Here is an 8,718-nt window from a genome sequence, read left to right on the forward strand (position 1 = left end):
GTGTTTTACTATGCATGTTCTTCTTACATGGTAAGATGACCAAATAAATTGACCAAAAGCAGGCAATAATTAAATTGCAGTGGAAGCTTTACATGTTTTGAAAACATTTTTTAATTTCACAGTAAAACTAAAGCTATAATAAATTTGAAACATATAGATAGTTTGTCCCCATAGATATAGTCTAGCAGATAGGCATAAAAAAGCAACTACCAATAGATCAGGTTAGGTTTTGTGTTTTTTTTTTGTGTTTTTTTTTACTATTATTTCAAAGTAAAAACTAAAAGATTTATCAGAATATGTTTATATATATATATATATATATATAATTGGCACATTATCTTCAGACATAATCACAGTTTTTCAATTCATGACATCGTCCTGAACATGCATGAAATATTTGCCACTGGAAATTAAGCAACCGATAATCAATAAATCAATCAATTCATGACGAAATAGATCACCTTCCTTAAGAAAGTTTAAAAAATTATCACCAAGTTGCTTTAATTTCCCCTTCACAAGGTTTCATAGTACACACTTTTTGTGTACAAAGTAATTGCATGGATGATACATTATCATAATTTTAAGATATCGTTGTACTCTAATCAAGGTATAAAGAACCATATGTATTACCCTTTACTTAAATGAAAGAAATTTGCAATTGTCAAAAACATTTTTTAGATCCAAAGATTTTAATAGGATATTTAAAAATCAACGTGAAAACTAATTACAAACTATTTAATCTAATTTGGAACACAGCATTTTATTTCAAAATAGCCAGTGGCAATTTTTGTTTTAAATATCTTGATTACGATACAATGAAATCTTACCCTTGTGGTCATTCATGCGTAGTTACTTAGTACACGGGAAAAGTATGTACTATGAAAATTAGAAGGCAAATATAAGCAATTTGATTGGACGAGAAGTTGTAAGTATGTGCTAAATATATGTGGAAGACATTTAAAACTTACAATTAATTGGAACACTACGCTGTCAACTGAAGGTATATTATGTTTGAGTCAATAAACATATCCTTGATACATTAATGAAAAAAAAAATTCTCTTGTTTCTTGCATATAGACAGGTTTTTCCGATTATCTGCCTTAGTTTGTGACGCGACTCCTAGGCGTCGTCGTAGTACGATCGCCATTACAACCGTGAAAAAATCAGTATAATGGATACAAGATATAGATCTATATGCCCTGACCGCATATAATTAAATGTAAACACAAGAATGTGAAGTCGTACTTGACCTCGGCAAAATTATATGTGCTATAAATAATAAAGTAATTAGATAAAGATTCTAAGTGTATTGCAGGTCAGGTGTCGTGTCCTTAAAATATAACTGTATTTGATATGTTACACGCGGAACATAATAAATTTTATACGAATACTAATCCCAGGTCACATGTCTATTATAATCGTTTTGGTAATCATAATATTAATTATTATAACGCATACATAAATAAAAAGATAAATAGTCTTGACCGGTCGAATGTGATATATCAGAAAAACCAGGGTGCAATTTTATCAAATCATAGAAATTTCTGTGGTCAGACCTATAATGAGACATGTACAGTCCTAAAATTTAACAATCCACTAATCAGACGGTCCTACAGAGACGAGAGTTTTGTGCTTTTTGCCTGACTCACGTATAATGCTTAAAATTGAGTGACATTTTCGTATTACTTTGGTGTCCGCATGAATTGCGCTATATGCTATCGATGCGTCGGGCCATATGTAGATATAACTTTGCGATTAGAATACGGGCTTGAGAAGTTTTGAACTTTCACGGCCCATGTATTCCTATAGTTATTATGTGTTCGATTCCAATTTCTTTTGCAGAAAATTACTCGACATACAACTACTATAGTATGTATATATATATATATAGTATATAACATCATGATCCAGCCCGTGCTTAATATAAATGAATGCCATTAAACCACCAGAGACAGTGACTCCAACATGTAAATTCAAAGCGATGATTAGTTATGTTTTAGAAGCGTCATTTAGTGTTTTGCCAACTCCCCTCCCAACCACTCCAAAACAGAGGTCTCGTAGATTTTCATCCTTAATCCGTATTAGACTCTTATATAAGTCCCCGATGTATATAATACAGTGAAATACAGTATTACAATATAAAATTAGGGGTATATCGGACCGTCGGACTACTGAACTGTCGGAATTTCGGGTTGTCGGATTATAGCTACGCTTTCGTTACATAGGTTCTAGTAAACTATTTGATTACCAAGAGTTACCCCTTTGAAAAATCCTTTCTAATGTATTAAATTTTAGAGTTCATTGCACAGAATAATCTATTGAGGAAAGTTCAAATCAAAAGAAGTAACTGTATACGTCCATGTTAGTATACGTCCTTGATACGTCTTATAAAGAAAATAAAGTGAATATATACTATAAGCACACAGACCTACATATATATATAAAACCTTTAAGTTTTTCAGCAAGAACTGCACCCAGGAATAAAACATTTTACAAGCCTTACTTTTCGAAATATTAAAGCGCCGTCCCAAATAACCAAATATCAGCTGATCTGCAATATCGTAGTTGAAAATTAAATTGTGTAGTAATTCCACTAAAGTAAAGAAAACTTAGTTACATAAGTATACAATAAGGCGTAACTGTCATTCATAATATTTCTTAAACGGCTGATGAGGTTCCCCCCCCCCCCTTTTTATTTAATTTTTAACTCCTTACTCCTCTGTTAACAATATTTTTGTCTGAGTCAATATTGTCGGAATGTCTGTCCATTTTGCAGCATAAAGATACTATAGAAGTCGTCATGAATGAAAAAAGTTCGTCTTTTCACACTGGGTTGATTTGCTTGCAATTATAACTACATGTAGCCTCGGGGTAGCTTACATTGTTATTAGCTTCATTTATGGTTAATCCAGACATTTTACCGCTTCCACTACAAAAGTTTGGGGGCACGCGCCCTCCCCTCTTTTTTTCAAAATACTGGATCCGCATCTGATGTCGCGGTGGATCTTCTATACAAAAAGAGGCAGATGCACTGTAGTCATCAGATTAAATTTTATAGATTAATCTAAGTTTTTAACAGTCGTTTTACAACGTGTAAACATTCGTCGGCCAGTATTATTTTACTTTCATAACAAGTTTTATTTAAAAAAAAAAAACGGATTGTGTGCAGTGGCGCATCATCCAAAAAAAATGTCAGGACCATACAAAAACCTGTTTATGCAAAGTTTTTTTTATGTTTATACGGCTTTGATCCACTCAGGTTTGTTGGCTCGTCTGAAGGCATCACATAAGACGTATATGGAATCAAACGAGGGCAGTCATTGTGCAACTCGTTGTGTAATTCGCATATTGATTTTTTCCACACCTGAAGTTTTTTACGATTATTTGTTCAACTATCAACTGCACAAGAAATGCTTCCATGTTTTTTATAACTTTCGGCAGCATCCATACTAAAATAAATCAGAAAATGAAAGAAATACAAATGTAAACAGAAAATCGATAATGTTTTGATCAATACACGTGCGTTATTTTTCACGGTTGTAATGGCGGATCGGTCACGTGAGAGGTTAATGGATGCGCCCATGTTTTCTAGGTCAATTACAGATAAACCCGTCTATAAAAAGAAAAACAATTTAATTTATATTTCAAAATTTATTTATTTAGAATAATTGATATTTAGATTTTTTACGCTAAATTTGTTTTCTTGTCACTAAATTATACTTTTATACTTTTAGATACCTTCAAATATTGATCTTAAAATTTTAAATTTTTATGCCCCACCTACGATCCACCTACGACAGTAGAGGGGCAGTATGTTTTCTGGTCTGTGCCTTCGTTCGTTCGTTCGTTCGTCCGTTTGTCTGTTCGTCCGTTCGTCCGTCTGTCCTGCTTCAAGGTTAAAGTTTTTGGTCATGGTAGTTTTTGATGAAGTTGAAGTCCAATCAACTTGAAACTTGTTTCCTATGATATGATCTTTTTAATTGTAATGCCAAATGAGAGTTTTGACACCAATTTCACGGTCTACTGAACATAGAATATGATAGTGCGAGTGGGGCATCCGTGTACTATGGACACATTATTGTTGTATGTGAAACAATCATAAATAACTACATATCGAGGTAATTCTTAGTAAAATAATGATACAGGCTTTAGACTTTTGCTAACAGGGCCATTCGTGCTATTTATAATATTACTTATTGCTTGATATACTGTATGCCAAACATTTGCTTTACTTATTTCGTTTCATTCTAACATTTCCAGTTTATTTCAAGAATCTTTTTTAAGAGGTTGATGGCAGGTTTATATTCTTCCCAAGATGATATGTTTGTATGTTATTTTACAATTAGAAATATAAAATTATTTTCAAATAAAAATGTGTACCTGATCACATTGAAATTAGATGAAACTTCATTTAACCATCATGAAATACGGTGACAACTATACATGTTTAATTATTGATATGTCAGAAAAGCTGCAAAATATAAATACTTTGGAACAGCTAGGTTACATATGTTTGAAATTGTACTTTAATAGCAACAGTTTTTGAGTACATTGATATATTTTTAAAGAGTTACGCCCCTTGGAAATATTAATTATATGAAAAATGGAATCATTAGCGCTCACTATGTACAAATCTTGACCGACATTAATGAAACTTACATCATAGGTTTACATTAGCAATGTCACGGACAAGTTAGAAAATCAATGCCTATCGACTTACTTAAAAACAAATATTGGAATATATTACCTTTTACTATTGAAATATGTGCTAGGTGGGGTATATTATGAAGCTCCGTTCTTTTATCTAAGAATTGAATGCTTCTTTTTGTAAACTCATTGGAATGTAAAAGCGTAGACCGAAGTACATTTTTTATGAAGCGCTTCATTTTAAACATGTACGCACGGTCAACGCTTTTACAACCCTATGAAATTACTAAAAGAAGCATTCAATACTTATAATAACATTTTTTCGCTATGATCAAGTTTGGTTTTTATTTACCTGTGGACTTTATTGTGGAAAAGTGTGTCATCATGTATGTTACAATTCGTGCAATTCATTTTGAAATGAAGAATGACGCGAGATTGTTGTTAGCCAATCAATATAACGTATAACAAATATCGAGAAAATGAAACATTCTAGTTCAGCAAAATGGACACCACTCTACACTTAGAAACATTCAGTTGGACCAAAATTAAAAACATACAAGACTAACAAAGACATACAAGACTTGAGGTTTCTTACTTTGGACAGTTGTAAAAATGCAGCAGGTTTAAACAAGTTTTGAATAACTGACAAATTGACTGAAGCATTAATCTTTCATTCGGTTTTTACCAAAATGCGAGTATTTGTTGCATAAATAGAGAGAAGATGTTGATTAATTAGATATTAACATGCTCATTGAAGGCTAATTTAATTAATATGAATAAGATGATAAGGTATGAGTGCCAATGAGACAACTCTCCATCCAAGACACAATGGAGTTAAAGAAAGCAATTATAGGTTTCACTACAGCCTTCAACACAAAGCCTTGGCCTCCAACCTAACAACAAGCTATAAAGGGCCCCAAAATGACTAGTGTAAAACAATTAAAACAGGAAAACCAACGCTCTCATTAAAATTACTATACAAAACACGAAAAAAAAACCCTATTTACTACACCAACAAACGACAACCACTGAACAACAGGCTCCTGACTTAGGATAGGTGTATATAAAATGCAGCAGGTTTTAACAGGCGCACAAACCTTTACCCTAACCTGAGACAGTGGTGTATTAGGGTATTAAAAATAATTGATTTTCTTTATCTGTAGTGAAGGAACTGAAGGGCCTTGTAAAGAAAGTAGACGAAATGAATAATTCCGTCACAGAGATCAAGAGCAGCATTAAAAAACTAAATAATGTTGCTCTTGATCTAGATAGTTCAAGCATCAAGGTAAATTAATTTTCAACTTCAAGAGCAAAAGATTTGTATCTGAAAGCATTAATTGTGATTTAAATTTGTACTGACTAGTAAGTTCTTGTGAATTAAACCAGTATTCAGACCTGTGCATTTTCTTTAACTATTTAATTGTTACAAAGAATTAAGACAATATTAAACTGCCTAAAGTTGAACGATTGATTTGACTTTGAAATGTACATGTATTTAAGCATGAAACATACATGGAATTCGGAGGAGAAATGAAAGTTAAATTAAAAGCAATAATAATGTTTGGATTAGAATTATAAGGATTAAACTCATTGTGATTTACTCGACCGAGTTTACACAATAATAACCTTTAAAATAAACAATAGTAAGGCGTATATTTCTGTCTGGAAGATGTCATCTGACCTTGACCTTATCAGTCAAAGAAATTGGGTTTTGGCAATAACAGGACAAAATTCATGATTCTTCAAATTTTTCTTAAGATTGTATTACAAAATTCACAAAAAATCAACAGAACCGATCAGATTTACATAGGTCATAGTCTCATGTATACTGATAGACCTTTTGCACCAATACCAAATGAAATACAAGTGTTATCAACCATTGGAACTAACCCTATTGAAACAAAGATTTATACTTGAATGTCTTTTTTACTTTCAGAAGCCTTACCTTGCATATCTGAAGGGTACGTTTTACACTTACCCTTGGATAGTGGAAGAGGATGAAGATCTCAAGATATAATTATTGCGTTCTGTTAAAACCACTAAATTTTAATTATTATTTACTTATAAATATAGGTGAAATTACATGCATTGGACAATAATAGTGTATTGACCTGACATAAAACAATATAAGGAACTGGCATGAAACATGTCAGTGTTCTTCCCAGGAATTTTGGATAGCACCAGGGTAACGTGTGTGGACATCTTGGTGAAATAATTCATACAATCAGTTGTGTCGCGTCACGTCACTTAGCTATATTTCTAGTTACTGTAGATTTTATGTCTCTTGTTTTGTTTTAATACTGTGGTACTGTGAAATGTAGACATTAAGTCACAAACGTGTGGGAAAAAAGAAGTAAATCAATAAACAGTTTGTATACTTTAATATTTTTTAAAAATAAATAAAACATGGTTCATTACAAAATATTCATCTAAATTTAAAGTAATTATCATTATTATACCCTGCTTTAAAAAAGTGGGGGTATACTGTTTTACCTCTGTCTGTCCATCCGTCCCTCCGTCAGTTCATCCGTCTGTCCCTCCGTCCCATGAATATTTTTCGTCGCATTTTTCTCAGGAACTACATTACAAGGATTTCTGAAATTTGGTTTTCGGGTTTATATAAGTCGGCTATACCGTGTGATGCGTTTTCAGATTCATCACTCAACAACTTCCTGTTTACCGAACACTTACATCATTGTACAAATGACATCCAAGTTGAAAATTTTTCGTCACATTTTTCTCAGGAACTATATTAAAAGGATTTATGAAATTTGGTTTTAGGCTTTATATAAGTCAGCTATACCGTGTGATGCGTTTTCAGATTCATCACTCAACAACCTCCTGTTTACCGAACACTTACACCATTTTACAAATGGCATCCAAATTGAAAATTTTCGTCACATTTTTCTCAGGAACTACATGACAAGGATTTCTGAAATTTGGTTTTCGGGTTTATATAAGTCAGCTATACCGTGTGATGCGTTTTCAGATTCATCACTCAACAACTTCCTGTTTACCGAACACTTACATCATTGTACAAATGACATCCAATTTGAAAATTTTTCGTCACATTTTTCTCAGGAACTATATTAAAAGGATTTATGAAATTTGATTTCAGGGTTTATATAAGTCAGCTATACCGTGTGATGTGTTTTCAGATTCATCACTCAACAACTTCCTGTTTATCGTCAAGTATTTAGGCGGGGGTAGCATCAGTGAGCAGTAGCTCACAGTTTCACTTGTTAAATCTTTTATATAATCCATGATCTATAAAAATGCAATATCATTCAAAAGAGAACAACATTGTTCAATTTAAAAAACTTTCTAGTTTCTACTCTAGAAAGAAAGATGTTGTATTTGAAAGGATTCCTGGCATAAGGAGATATAATATTAACAAGAACAAATGTTGTTTTATTATTTGAACCAGTTTCTATCTTAAATTTTAATCAAAAGAAATTTGTCATAAATTTTAGAACATTTTGCAATATGTAATGTAAACATTAACCTTTCTTGTCTTTTGTAATAATCAAACATAGAAAGACCGTACTTTGACCTATAAAGGTTTACTTTTATAAATTTTGACTTGGATGGAGAGTTGTCTCATTGGCACTCATACCACATCTTCTTATATCTATAGATACAGACTTAATACTGCACTGAAATCTAAATCTTTATTTTTCATGATCCATTTAAAAAGAATTCCTAAATCTATAAAGATCTACATGTATAAATAACCATATTCAATGTCAACATCAAAGTCTCCCTATTTTCCCGCTTAAATGACAGGAAATAGATTTAATATGTCATGTGCTTATGGATAAAATTTTACTTCTGTTATTCATTAATTATGAATAAAGATATCTAGTTTGAAGGTACAGTCATGCATTTTATTTATTAAATAAATTGCAATTAATTGTAAATAAACTTGAATATTCTACTGGGTCATGTGATATGTACAGATGTCCGTCCCCTTTGAATTACTTGTTGACAGTTACTATAGTTTGAAACCCGACTATCATGCATTCTAATGCAACATCGTTTGTAAAGTTCATTTTGATTGGATAACGTCAC

At 32.0% G+C, this 8,718-nt stretch overlaps 1 long non-coding RNA gene across 1 annotated transcript; it reads left to right on the forward strand.

The window, feature by feature from the left end:
- Positions 1-954: 954 nt before the first annotated feature.
- On the forward strand, positions 955-7,061 carry LOC127719839 (uncharacterized). The gene is made up of 3 exons (XR_007990503.1): positions 955-1,000; positions 5,811-5,932; positions 6,584-7,061. It is a non-coding gene; the product is annotated as an uncharacterized LOC127719839 (long non-coding RNA).
- The last annotated feature ends 1,657 nt before the right edge of the window (positions 7,062-8,718 follow it).

Source organism: Mytilus californianus, unplaced genomic scaffold (genome assembly GCF_021869535.1).
Source record: "Mytilus californianus isolate M0D057914Y unplaced genomic scaffold, xbMytCali1.0.p SCAF_11, whole genome shotgun sequence".
In the NCBI taxonomy this organism is placed as follows: domain Eukaryota; kingdom Metazoa; phylum Mollusca; class Bivalvia; order Mytilida; family Mytilidae; genus Mytilus; species Mytilus californianus.